At 38.9% G+C, this 14,688-nt stretch overlaps 1 non-coding gene across 1 annotated transcript; it reads left to right on the forward strand.

The window, feature by feature from the left end:
• Window positions 1-3,377: 3,377 nt before the first annotated feature.
• Window positions 3,378-3,481, forward strand: LOC139038901 (U6 spliceosomal RNA). Its single transcript, XR_011492033.1, has one exon. It is a non-coding gene; the product is annotated as a U6 spliceosomal RNA (small nuclear RNA).
• The last annotated feature ends 11,207 nt before the right edge of the window (window positions 3,482-14,688 follow it).

Consider the following 14,688-nt stretch of genomic DNA (forward strand, 5'->3'; position numbering starts at 1 on the left):
GAAAGGTAACTTACTTTTAACCAACAATACACAGCAAAGATGATGGACTATCACTCCCATGATCCTGTTACCTTATATGGCAAAGGTGAAGGGATTTAACGGACATAATTAAAGTCCCCGATTGGTTGACTTGAATCAAAAGGGAGCTATTCAAAGTGGGCATAGCAATTAGGTGAGCCCTTAAAAATGAGTCTAAACATCAGAGACAGTAGTCAGATTGTCTTGCTGGTCTTGAAAAAGCAAACTGCTGTATCAGAGACAGGGTGACATGGCAAGTCACCTGTGGCTGGCCTCTAGGAGCTGAGGTTCACAGTCTTACATCCATAAAGAACTTGATTCTACTGACAACCAATGAGCTTGAAAAGGAGCCCACAGTTCTGACGAGATTGCAGCCCTGGCTGACATCTCTATTTCAGCCTGATGAGACCCTGGACAGAGGACCCAGCTAACCCACAATTGGTCTCCTGATACGTGGAGTACTGAGATGATACAGCTGTGTTATTTTAGGCAGCTAAATAAGTGCTCATTTCTTAGGCAGAAATAACAAATACAGGTACTTTTTTTTTTTTTTTAATAAAATATCAACAAGACTTCCAGATGCTGTCTACTTCAAGACTTTATTGTCACTAACCTAAATTGGAGCCATAATTATTCTCTCCTTCCATCACTACCGACCTGCCATGACTCTCTGGAAACTACTTCTCAGGAAGTTCTGTCATTAAGGGCTTCCTGTGAGTTTGCTTCTGGGGGCTGCCGGAAGAGAAATAAAACAAAGAGATGCTTTCCTTCTGGGTCTTGTCCTGTGAGATGATGGTATGCAAATTCCCACGTTCACTGCGCACAACTCTCCGGTAGGCTTTTGAGCTGTCTCAGCAGTGTCTGGTGAGGGAGCCAGCAAGGGAAGGTACTTTTGAGACCGCGGGCTCTCTCCGGTATGTAAATCACCCAGCAATATGCAAACGACTTCCTAGGTCTGCAGTCCTGTTGTCCTCCTGGCCTTCAGAGACGTGAGACGTTGCCTGGGAGTTAAAAAGCCTCTCATATTTCGCTGCCCTTTTAGCCCATTTTCATTGGGACCTTCTCAAGGGCACGGAAAAGACTATTTTGTATTTTAAAGTATAGAATTTAGTATAAAGGTATAAAGGTTATTAGTATAAAGGCATTCCCAGTATAAAGGCTGGGAATGCCAAGACACAGTGCTGAGTTGGCTGTGTATTTCATTGCACTGGACTGGTCTGTACTGGAGTTGTTTACAGAGCTGAACTTGCAATCAATACGGCAGCCTCACTTTACTCACCTTGGCGTTTACCAGGCTCCACACTCTGCACTGGGGTGTTTGTTCAGTGAATAAGTTATCCTCTTTTACAGAGAAAGAAAATAGAGGCCATTAGGGATTAAAACTCTTGCCCAAGGTCACACAGCTTGTTAGTGGCCAAGCTGGTCCTGGAACCTCAGCCTTCTGACTTCCCGTGGCTTTCTTTCCTCCCCACCTCCCACAAGCCTAATGTGCTGGTGAGGAGGTGGAAGGAGAAAGAGGACCGTGTCTTCTGCCCAAGGACTTGAGCCTGTGGGCAGCGGCATCCACATTCCACCCCAGCCGCCGTCTCCACGGCCACCCTGGCCTCCATCAGGCAGCTCCTCGCTCCATTTCCGTGTCGTGCGCACGTTTCCTGACGGCCTCCCTGCCCAATTCCCTCCAGTGCAGTTTTCAGCTTCACACTTCATGAATTTTATTCACAATCGATAAATAAACCTATTATCATCAGGGTTTTGTATTCTCATCATATATCGTCATCTGTCATAAACCGTCGCATGCAGGAGTCCGGTTCATTTAGAACCGGACTGAATTTATTTCTGAGTCAGTGACTGAGAGACAGACCCAAAGTGCATAGTCCAAGAATTCAGTTTTTGCTCCCTAACAGAATGTCTAACGATAAAAATCGTATTTAGACATTATTATATTTGAGATTCATGCCGGGGGAGAAAAAAGTCATTACCTTGTCAGGTTCTCTGTACTTATTAGAAGCGACAAAGTGTTTTGTTTTTCTATTCAAATAGGGTGGATCTGATGGAAAAGCGATTTTTCATTAAGGTGTGTTTTTAAAATGCGGTGGCTTCTGGCCATCTCTGTCAGTTTGTGGGGGCAGCTGATTGCAATATAGTTGGAGATTGCCAGATAAGTCAGAGTCACAGCTATGTATCAAAGTATCCTTTGTGAGATAAGCTAAATAATACTGGGGGTCTAATTAGGGCCCGCATTTCTTGGTTCCCGCTGCAGTCCTTGGGAGAGTGGCATGTATTGCTTGACAGACTCCCGAGTCAGAGAGACAAACACTGGGATGGTTTACAGTCCAGGAATTTTCATTGAAGGATTAACATCAGGATTCTAAATCACAGTCAATGGTTCTTAAACAACCCTTGGACAAGTAGTACTGAACTCTGTTGCTTCCCAGGCCATCCCGCATTGAAGTACTGATAAATAACAGTGATATTTATGATATCCTGGCGTGAAACTGACATTCTGGGCTGGTGGCCATGAGCCCCAAGGATGAATGTCAGGCGTCCTGTGACCGTTCATGAGCTGGTTGGGAAGCTGTGCTCAGAGAAGGAATGCTGTGCAAGCTTGGCTTGTTTAGGTCTTACATGTTCTGAGTTTTCTTGTGTCCCATTTTCAATATAAAACAAATGTCTTTCAAAGTGGCAGGCTCTGTCTCCCCGAGAACCTTCACAGAGCCAGCGTGTGTAGGTCTGTTCTGCTGGTCTGGAGAGGCTGCTCTGTTTGGTAAAATCCAAATCAAAACAGAGGAAAAGGCAGTACCCCTTCCATCCAATTCAGTGGGGGAATCTCATCTTCTAAGCAGCCTGACGCTCCCATGGAGGCAGCCCAGGACATCAAATATATCAGGGTTCTATGAATAACTGACTGTTAAGAGAGGTGTTGACTATCTTATTCCTTTGACGTAGACTGTAATTAACATTTATTTAGAACGTCTGTGTTGAGAACTTGTGAAATGCCTTATGAGATTTACCTCTCTTGAAGCTCCCAATGACGAGTGAATGAAGACCTTTGCTTTCCCCAGTTTTACAGAGGAAGGAACGGAGGCTTTGAGAAGTTAAGCAACTAAGCTAGAAATGGTTAGGATTAAAACTCAAGTCAGACTCCAAAGCTTCCCAGATGGCGCTAATGGTAAAGAATTTACCTGCCAATGCAGAAGACATAAGAGATATGGGTTCAATCCCTGGATCAGGAAGATGGCCTAGAGGAGGGCATAGCAACCCACTCCAGTGTTCTTGCCTGGAGAATCTCAGAGACAGAGGAGCCTGGTGGGCTACAGTCCATGGGGTCACAAAGAGTTCGACACAAAAGAAGTGATTTAGTGCTCACTTCAGCAGCACATATACTAAAATTGGAACGATACAGAGGTTAGCATGGTCCCTGCACAAGGATGACACGCAAATTCGTGAAGTGTTCCATATTTTTAAGGAAGCTATGGTACATATACACTATGGAATATTACTCAGCCATTAAAAAAAATTCATCTGAATCAGTTCTAATGAGATGGATGAAACTGGAGCCCATTATACAGAGTGAAGTAAGCCAGAAAGATAAAGACCAATACAGTATACTAACACATATATATGGAATTTTAAAAGATGGTACAATAACCCTGTATGCGAAACAGAAAAAGAGACACAGATGTACAGAACAGACTTTTGGGCTCTGTGGGAGAAGGCGAGGGTGGGATGTTCTGAGAGAATAGCACTGAAACATGTATATTATCAAGGGTGAAACAGATCACCAGTCCAGGTTGGATGCATGAGACAAGTGCTCGGGGCTGGTGCACTGGGAAGACCCAGAGGGATGGGATGGGGAGGAAGGTGGGAGGGGGGATCAGGATGGGGAACACATGTAAATCCATGGCTGATTCATGTCAATGTATGGCAAAAACCACTACAATATTGCAAAGTAATTAGCCTCCAACTAATAAAAATAAATGGAGAAAAAAAAAAGAAGTGATTTAGCAAAAAAGAAAACCCTAGGCTTCCTTTCTGTAAGCAAGAAGGAGGGGATGAGGAGGATCTGGGCCTCAGGAATTGCTTTTCCACCTGAGTCTGAAGCCCAGCTCCAGCGGTTACTAGTGGTGGCCTTGGACAAGTTCCTTAACTTCTTTATGCTTTGGTTTCCTCATCTATGAAGTTGTAATCACAAGAATATCAACCTTTGAGGGTTGTTATGAAGCTTGAATAAGGTAGTCCAGATACAGCTCTTTTCTAAAACAGAGAGGGGGTGCATTTTAACCCTGAGGCTTTGTAGCAAGATTGAAAAGGATTTGAGGGGAGGATAAGAATGTCTACTTGGAATCTGCCAATTTGTATGGTATATCTTCTCATTGCTCTCTCCAATAGTCTTCCTGATTTTGGAAATAAAAAACAGAAAAGATAAAAATAATTATGTACATTTTCACCACACCTATCAATGTTAGTGATCTGACTTACTTGCTTCTAGTTATTTTGGAAAGGCTTGGGGGTGGGGGTGGCTCGGAAGGAGGAAAAGATATCATTTCTGTTTCTTATAATATTATAGGCTCTTAACAAAGAACTCAACAGGGCAGAAAATACGAGGATAAAATTTAAATCATCCCAAATTCTACTTTCTAGATGTTACTGTTCTTTAGTAGGCAAACTGCAAATATTTCTCTGTGTGTGTATGTGAGAGAGAGAGAGAAAAAGGTAAAAATTTTAGTAACTGTGAAGTTAGGTAATAGATATATGATGGTTTACTTTTGGGGTTGTTTGAAAATTTACAGAAAATGTTAAAAAAAAAAACCCAACTTTAAAAATTGGAATCATGGTATAAAGAAATACTTAGTTTAAGTTTACTGACTTTAATAGAAGAAAAATACACAAGTAAAACTAAAAGAATGTTGAATAATAACTTTTTTCTATCACAAGAGATAGTGTTTTATTTTTTTTAATGAGATAACATTGGTTTCTAACATCATCAACAACATTATGTTTCTACTTCTATATACACTACAGCATACTCATCACCAATTTCTCACGATATAGTTAACCCCCTTTACCCATTTCACCTTCCCGCACCCCTCTTCCCTTCTGGTAACCACTAACCTGTTCTCTCTGTGTTTTCTTTGGTTTGGTTTGCTTGTTTATTTTTTATATTCCACATGTAAATGAAATCATATAATACTTGTCTGATTTATTTCAGTTAGCATAATACCCTTAAAGGTCCATCCATGTTGTTGCAAATGGCAAGATTCTATCTTTTTAGTGGCTGAGTAGTATTCCATTTTGTGTGTATGTATGTGTATATTTATTTATTTAAAATTTATCTTTTTGGCCATTTCATGAAGCTTGTGGGATCTTAGTTCTCTAACCAGGGATTGAACCTGGGCCCCCTGAAGTGAAAGGATCAAGCCCTAATCTCTGGACCACCACCTGTATGTGTATATTCATAGACCACATTTTCTTCATCCATTCATCTGTTGATGAACACTTAGATTGTTTCCAGAGGAGGTACTATTTACTAAAAGGTCCTTCTAAGGTTTAAAAATAATTAAGGCAAGCCTTCAATTGTGTGGAATCATAGTTATTTAACTAGGGTTTCATTGTAGATGGTATCTACCTCTGCAGGATGAGGACATTGCCACTCCTATTCTTCTCTTCATCTCTTCTCCTGTACCTCTCGGATTTCGTTATATTATTTTTTATAGCACAGGCTTACAACAGTCACATTATCTTAAGTAGTCCTAATTTCTGTAGTGGTACTGAATCAATTTTTAAGTGCATTCAGTGTTTACCATTTGGCCTTCTTAACGTGACTTCTTTGTTTTTGAATTAATTATTTTGCTGCATGTCTTAATTGGTTGGATTTCATGATCATAAAGTTTTTCAAGAAGCTAATTGTGTATTTCATGTGTGCCAGTATCTTCCCATTGTACCCAGATGAACTATGGCCAGACATAATCTGAGCCACACTTTCTTTCCATTAGAATGTCGTAGACACTGCTTCAGTGTCTTCTGGCACTGAATTTTGAAGAAAACTGACTTTTTTTTCCTTTCTTCTTTAGGTGATTTTGATTTGGGTGTCTGGATGATGAATAATTTCTTCCATTTATTTTAATCCTTGGAGTTCAATAATGTAACTAGGATTTGTCTCTACTTTGAACTTACTGTATCACACGATTTGTATGTAGCTTTAGTTTTTCATTTCAGGAGAATGCTCTTATATCTTTGAACATGTCTTCTGTTTCATTGGGGGAGGAGGGTTATACTTCAGGAATCCTGATTATCCTACATTGAAAGGTCTTTTTCTATGTCTTCCATATCTGTTCTCATTAATTTCTTTATATTTGTCTTTTCCTCTGCTTTTACTGCACTTATCTCTAGTCATTCTTACTCCTCTTCCTTGTATTGCTCAGTCATGTCTTGACTCTTTGTGACCCCATGGACTATAGCCCATCAGGCTCCTCTGTCCATGGGATTCTCCAGGCAAGAATACTGGAGTGGGCTGACATTTCCTTCTCAAGTCATTCTTGCACGTTGGTAATGAATTTTCAGGAGTACTTAATCAAGTCCTGGATTTTTCTAATTTTTGTATTCATTTTATAGTAATGTTGCTTCAGTTCTCAATTACCTTTTCACCCCAACTGTTATTATTTTGTTCTTGAATTCTTGATTTAAAAAATTCTTATTTAGTTGTCCTAGGGTCCAGCGCTTGGGTTTGCGTGATATCTCAGTGGGTAAAGAATTCGCCTGTGATGCAGGAGACACAGGAGATGTGGATTTAGTTCCTGAGTCAGGAAGATGCCCTGGAGAAGGAAATGGTAACCCACTCCACTATTTTTGCCTAGAAAACCCCATGGACACAGGAGCCTAGAGCTCATGGAGTCACAAAGAGTTGGACACGACTGAGCGACTAAACCACCACTGATGCCCAGGAGTAAAATTGGGTGGCTGGTGACAGGGGTGATAAGATTAAGGGTCCAATGCCCTGGTTTTTGGCTTGTTTTGCTGTATTTGAGTGTAGAGTTTCCATACTGGCTTATATTTGTTCGCTTACTTTATATCTTGCTTGTGTTAGGGCAACTTTGTCTAGACTTTCTGTTTGCTCTGATGTAGTTTGGATGAGTTTTTAACTTTATTCCCGCAATATTGCAAGCCAGTTTGTTTCTCCTCTTAAATTACAGTGTGAGACTGAGTTTCTACTTTTTCATAGTGTGAGAATATGGCAGGGTCTCGGGCTTAGGTAGGAGGTGGGTGGATAAAGGGAAGAGATCTCATCTCAGAGCTCAGCAGTCTTTGTTAGACTCTCCTGGCCCCTTTCAGAGACTTTTCTGTGCATTCCCTACAGCTCCACTACACATTGTTTGAGGTGTGTTGAACATCTCAGTAGTGACTAGGGCTCAGAGTGCTTGCTTTGGCTCAGGCCTACCTTGTCACTGATTTTCTCCATTTCATATATTTCTCTTAGCAATGGTTCCTGTCAGGAGAGGACAAAGGTGATGCTAAGCACGCTGCTCGCTATTCTCCAGGTCTGTGGGCATTAGGGAGAATTCTCAATATTTTGTTAAAATCAACAGTTTTAATCCTTGGGGGAAAGGACAAGGGATTGTTCAGAAATGGGTTTGTCCTTAGCCCTTTTTCTTTGTTCTAAAATGTGTCCTGTTGAAACTTATTAACTTAGATTACGACCCCTTTTGTATTTGGCTGCTGTTATGGAAATTTTTTGGCTTTTATGATTTTTTTCTCACTCTGTTAGGTATCAAGGGACAAAAATTCAGTCTGTCATCTTAACGTGACACCAAGTAATTTTTCAGTGATTCTACATGGTTCATTATTAGTTTGGTTTGAATAGAATTCCATTTTAAAAAGCTTGAAGATGAGGAGATAGCAAGACCTGAGTTACAGTGAGGTTATATATGAACCTATAGGCCTAAAATGTAAGTTATTAAGAATATTTTCAACACATGCATATTGAGCAATGCCTGTTTGAAAACTTGAACAAAATGCAATGGTAAAAAAGCAATTTCTGATGAATGGGCAAACCAAGTTTTTGTTAGATAAATATCAAGATTTCTTTTTTGTTTGTTTGAAGCAATCAGGATTTGTTCATCTAGAAGGGAAACTGACACAATTAGTGAAGCTCTAGGAACGTCAAAGCAGAAATCAGTTTTGAACCTGTATTTCAGAACCAGGTATGTGTCTTTCACAAGGTGATGTCAAGATGGTTGGTTCCTGGGGGCTGGAATATGTCTCCTAGAACCAAGAAGTGAGGGCAGTAGACTTACCCTGCAAGGTCAGCACTGATGGAGCCAGAGAGAGATGTGAAAAGTCACTTAGAAGAGAAAGCCTGTTGTCCAGGCTTGCAAGACTGTAACCTCGTATGCACTTATGTGAAGAAATAATGTGTCTAAAGAAGAGGGCTTGGTCCATGTGGGAAGCATAGGAAAAAGAGAATCAACAAGGATCCCTTTTATCCCATAACAACTCTGTCTCTGGGAGTGGGAGAATGTATCATCAGACTTCTGGAAATTCCAGTCTCAGAGGTCAAGAGTGTCTCTAGGCTATTTGTTGTGGCCTGACTGTTAGAATAAGAGCTTTATCTGACTGCCCCTTCTCTGATACCATGTCCCTACAGCAATTTTCTGGTTCCAGTGAAGGTCTGCTCACAGAGAGAGAGAATGCAGAAAAGATACAGATTTTAAATATTTCTGATTATTTCACAGTGATTTCTCATGGTAATGAGTGGCTTCTGATTACCAGTTGGTTTTCCCTGACTACAGGGAGAAAAAGAGATTGTTATGCCAACTTGAATAATTCCAATCTGTGTGACATTTCTATTTCTCACTTTAAATTAATACAGTACCAGCCAGATACCTTCCTCAGGTCTTCTGTACATTTTTAGTTAGTGTGAGTCAGTATTTTTTGGGTCTGATTGCTCCTGCACAATTAACAAGAGTGAACTGGCCTTCTGCTAGATAATTCTGATTTTGTTTCTGTCTTCCGTCTCTCTCTATTCCTATATCAAACATAGTTTCATATTTGATGAATTCATCTGTATTAAAATGTGTTTAAGACCAGATAAAATTTTAAATACTCCAGAGAAAATTTATACACATGTTTTTGGACCTCATTTATCTTTTTAAAAAAACTTTTAATTTTGTGTTAGAGTATAGCCGATTAATAATGTTGTGATAGTTTCAGGTGATCAGTGAAGGGGCTCAGCCATACATATACATGTATCCTCCCCTCCCAGCCAGCTGCCACATCATAGTGAGTAGAGTTCCACGTGCGGTACAGTGGATCCTTCTTGGTTATGCATTGTAAACACAGCAGTTGCATACATAGTACCTCATTTATCTTCAAGTCTTTATTTCGGAACAAGAAGAGTAGCGTGGGGAAACTGAGACAGTTCCTTGCAAAGGTCATTTTTATGTTGAGGACCTCTCTTCTCATTTGGAGTATGACACTCTCTCCACTAAACTTCCTGTCCAAGCGCATGGTCCCAAGGCTATCAGTAGAGCAAAAGTTTGCTGGGTGAAACAGTGGGGCCAGCATGGGACATGTGTGTTTGCAGAGAATCCAAAGGAGAACTTCTCTCCTATTCATTTTCTCTGTGGTGATTAAATACATGCAGTTTTTTTTTTTTTTAACCAGTTTAATTGAGATGTAGTTGTCATATAACAGTGTATTAAGTTGAGGTGTGTAACATAACAATCTGATGTAGGTATATATTGTGAAATGATCAGTGCTCCAAATTTAATTAACATCCATCTTCTCACAGTTAAAAAGTGTTTTTCCTTATGATGAGAACTTTTAGCAACGTTCGGTTATACAATACAGTGTGGACTTCTTTCTCAGAACTTTATAGCTGGATTCTTGTACCTTTTTACCGCCTTCCCTGGTTCCCTGACCCCATGGCATCCCACTGCTGTCCTCTGGTAATCACCAGGTCTGTTCTGTGTTTTTATGAGTTCAGTTTTTCTTAAATTCCACATTATGAGTGACAGCATATGGAATTTGAATTTTTCTGTATGACCTATTTAACTTAGCATAATGCCCTCAAGGTCCATCTATGTTGTCGCAAATGGTAGAATTTCTTTCTTTTTTATGGCTGAAGAAAAATCCTCTGTATATATACACTCCATTTTCTTTATCCATTCATGGACATTTTGATTATTTCCATGTCTTGACTAATGGAAGCAATGCTGCAATGAATGTGGAGGTGCAGATATGTCTTTGAGATGGGTGTTTCATTTTCTTCGGATAAATACCCAGAAGTGGAGCTGTTGGATCATGTGGTAGTCATTTATTTATTTTAAGGAAACTCTATACTGTTTTCCACAGTGGCTGCATCAATTTACATTCTTACCAACAAAGCACATGGGTTCTGTTTTCTCCATATCCTCACCAAAACCTGTTCTCTCTCATCTTTTTGAGAACAGACGTTCTAAAATGTGTAAGGTGATACTTTATTGTGGCTTTGATTTGCATTTCCCTGATAAGTGATGTTGATCTTCTTTTCATGTTGGCCATCTGTATGTCTTCTTTGGATAAATGTCTGTTTTCATTTCCTCTGTCCATCTTTTAATCAGATTTTTTTTGGTAGTTTTTTGAGCTCTTTATGTATTTTGGATATTAAGCCTTTGTCAGATGATTTGCATAATTTTTTCCCATTTAGTAGGCTGTCTTTTCATTTTGTTGCTCATTTCCTTTACTGTGTGTAGATGCTTTTTAGTTTTTTTGTGGTCTCACTTGTTCACTTTTGCTCTTGTTGCCTTTGTTTTTGGTGTCAAGTTCAAAAAGTCACACCAAGAGAGATGTCAAGGAACTTACTGCCCATGTTTTCTTCTAGGAGCTACAATGTTATAGAACTTACATTCAAGTCGTCAAGCCATTTTGAGTTAATTTTGGGGTATGGTGTAAGATAAGGGTTCAGTTTCTTTCTTTTTTTCTTTTTCCTATTTGTATTTGGCTCTCCAGTTTTCCCCACACCATTTATGGAATAGATTATCCTTTCTTCACTGTATATTCTTGACTCCTTCACTGTAAATTAATTTGTGATATATACATGAATTTCTGGGCTCAATTCTGACCCCCGCTGATCTATGCATTTGTTTTTATGCCAGTACCATGTTGTTTTGATTAGTAGTTTTGTAATAGTTTCATACCAGGAAGTGTGATGGCACAAGTCTTGTTGCTTTTTCTCGATATTTCTTTGGCTATTTGGGATATTTCATGGTTCCATACAAATTTTAGGATTGTGTGTTCTAGTTATGTGAAAAATGCCATTGGAATTTTGATAGAGATTGCAGTGCGTCTGTAGACTGCTTTGGGTAATATAAACATTTCAACAGTATTAATTCTAATTCTTTACTGTGGTATATCTTCTTATTTATTTGTACCTTTAAGTTCCTTCATTAATGTTTTATAGTTTTCAGTGTACAGATTTCTCACCTCCCTGGTTAAATTTATTCTTGGATATTTTATCTTTTTGATGCAATTGTAAATTGGACTGTTTTCTTAATTTCTCTTTCTGATTATTCTGTTATTATTGTATAGAAATGCAACGGACTTTTTACATTAATTTTATATCCTGCAACATTACTGAATTTGTTCATTAATTTTATTAACTGGTTGTTTTGGCAGTGTCTTTAAGAGTTTTTATATGTAATGTTATCTGCAAATATAGATAGTTTTACTTCTTTTCTGATTTGTATGCCTTTTCTTTCTCTTGCCTAATTGCTCCCCTAGGGCTTCTGGTACTATGTTAAATAAAAGTGGTGAGAGTGAGTATCCTCATTTTGTTCCACCTCTCAGAGGGAAAGCTTAGATCTTTTCACCACTGAGTATGATGTTAGCTGTGGGCTTGTCATATATGGTCCTTGTGCTGAGGTATATTCCCTCTATACCCAGCTTATTGAGAGCTTTTATCATGAATGGGTTCTTTGTCTGCATTTATTGAGATAATATATCTTTTTATCCTTCATTTTGTTAATGTGGTTTATGACACTGGCTAAGTTGTGCATCCCAGAAATAAATCTTAGCATCCTGGGGATAAATCCCACTTGATCATGACATAAGATCCTATTTTTTAAAAAGTCTTTATTGAATTTGTTACAGCACTGCTTCTGTTTTATGTTTTGATTTTTTGACTGTGAGGCATGTGGGATTTTTAGCTCCCCCACCAGGGACTGAACCCATACCCCTGCTTTGAAAGGTGATGTCTTAACCACTGGAATGCCAGGGAAATCCTCGATCCTCTTAATGTATTGTTGAATTTGGTTTGCTAATATTTTGTTGAGGTTTTTTCTTTTTTTTTGCCACCATGTCCATTGGGTATATTGTTTTTGTGCTCCTTTGCCTTTTGCTTCTCTTCTTTTCTCAACTATTGATAAGACCTCCTCTGACAACCACTTTGCCTTTTTGCATTTCTTCTTCTTGGGGATGGTTTTGATCACTGCTTTCTGTACAATGCTATGAACCTCCATCCATAGTTCTTTAGGCACTCTGTCTATCAAATCTAACCCCATGAATCTATTTGTCACTTCCACTATAAAATTGTAAGGGTTTTGATTTAGGTCATACCTGAATGGCCTAGTGGTTTTCCTTGATTTCTTCAATTTAAGTCTGAATTTTGCAATAAGGAACTCATGATCTGAGCCACAGTCAGCTCCTGGTCTTGGTTTTGCTGACTGTATAGAGCTTCTCTATCTTTGGCTGCAAAGAATATAATCAATCTGATTTCGGAGTTGACCATCTGGTGATGTCCATGTGTAGAGTCTTCTCTTGTGTTGTTGGAAGAGGATGTTTGCTATGACCAGTGTGTCTTCTTGGCAAAACTCTGTTAGCCTTTGCCCTGCTTCATTCTGTACTCCAAGGCTAAATTTGCCCATTACTCCAGGTATCTCTTGACTTCCTACTTTTGCATTCCAAGCCCCTATGAAAAGGATATCTTTTTTTGGTGATAATTCCAGAAAGTCTTGTAGGTCTTTATACAATCATTCAACTTCAGCTTCTTTGGCATTAGTAGTTGGGGCATAGACTTGGATTACTGTGATATTGAATGGTTTGCCTTGGCAACAAATCAAGATCATTCTGTTGTTTTTTATTTTTTAAGATTGCACCCACATACTGCATTTTGGACTCTTTTGTTGACTATAAGGGCTATCCGTTTCTTCTAAGGAATTCTTCTTACCCACAGTAATAGATATAATGGTCATCTGAATTAAATGACTGTAGCCATGAAATTAAAAAATGCTTGCTTCTTGTAAGAAAAGCTATGAAAAACCTAGATAGCATATTCAAAAGCAGAGACATCATTACCTACAAAGGTCCATCTAGTCAAAGCTATGGTTTTTCCACTAGTCATGTTTGGATGAGAGAGTTGGACTATAAAGAAGGCTGAGCACTAAAGAATTGATGCTTTCAAACCATGGTGCTGGAGAAGACTCTTGAGAGTCCCTGGGACTGCAAGGAGGTCAAACCAGTCAATCCTAAAGGAAATCAACCCTGAATGTTCATTGGAAGGACTGAAGCTGAAGCTCCAATACTTTAGCCACCTAATGTAAAGAGCTGACTCATTAGAGAAGACCCTGAAATTGGGAAAGATTGAATGAAGGCAGGAGGAGAAGGGGATGACAGAGGATGAGATGGTTGGATGGCATCACCAACTCGATGGATGTGAGTTTGAGCAAACTCCTGGAGGTGGTGAAGGACAAGGAAGCCTGGCGTGCTACAGGGAAGAATGGGGTCATAAAGAGTCAGACCCGACTGAGCAACTGAACAGCAACAATGTCCATTGGGGTTATTGGCCTATAATTTTCTTTTTTTTTTAATAACATTCTTGTCTAGTTTTGGTATCACAGTAATACTAGCCTTGTAAAATGAGTTGAAGATGTCCCTTCCTCATTTGGAAGAGTTTAAGATAGATTGGTATCTTAATTTTTCTTTAACATTTGGTAGAATTCACCAGTGTAGTTACCACGTCCTGAGCTTTTTGTTTCTGTTGGGAAATTTTTGATTACTAATTCAATCATCTTAATAGTAATCAGCTTGTTCAGATTTTTTATTTCTTTATGATAAAGTCTTATGTGTTTCTAGGAATGTAACCATTTCTTCTAGGTCCAATTTGTTGTCATATAATTGTTCATAGTAGTCTTTTATGATTCTGTGTATTTCTGTGGTATTAGTTATAATGTCTGTTTTCTAATTTTATTTTTGTCCTCTCTTTTTTTCTTGTTTAGGCTAGCTAAAGGTTAGTTAACTTTGTTTATCTTTTAAAAAACTGGCTGTTTCATTAATCTTCTCTATTGCCTTTTCAGTCTCTTTCATTTATTCCCACTCTGATCTTTATTTTCTGTCTTCTACTAACTTTAGGCTTTGTTTGTTCCTTTTCTCCCCTAATATCTTGAGGTATAAAGTTAGGTTGTTTAAGACATTTATTGCTTTTTTAAAAAATAGTATAACTTTAAAGATTACTTTCCATTTATAATTTTAAAAAAAATAATTTTGTAAATTAATTATTTGGCTGTGTCAGGTCTTAGCTGTGGCATGCAGAATCTTTAGTTGTGGCACATGAACTCTTGGTTGTAGCATGTGGGCTCCTTATTCCTGACCAGGGATGGAACCCAGGCCCCCTGCATTGATGAACACAGAGTCTTAGCC

The sequence above is a fragment of the Odocoileus virginianus genome, chromosome 16 (genome assembly GCF_023699985.2).
Source record: "Odocoileus virginianus isolate 20LAN1187 ecotype Illinois chromosome 16, Ovbor_1.2, whole genome shotgun sequence".
NCBI classification, from domain to species: Eukaryota; Metazoa; Chordata; class Mammalia; order Artiodactyla; family Cervidae; genus Odocoileus; species Odocoileus virginianus.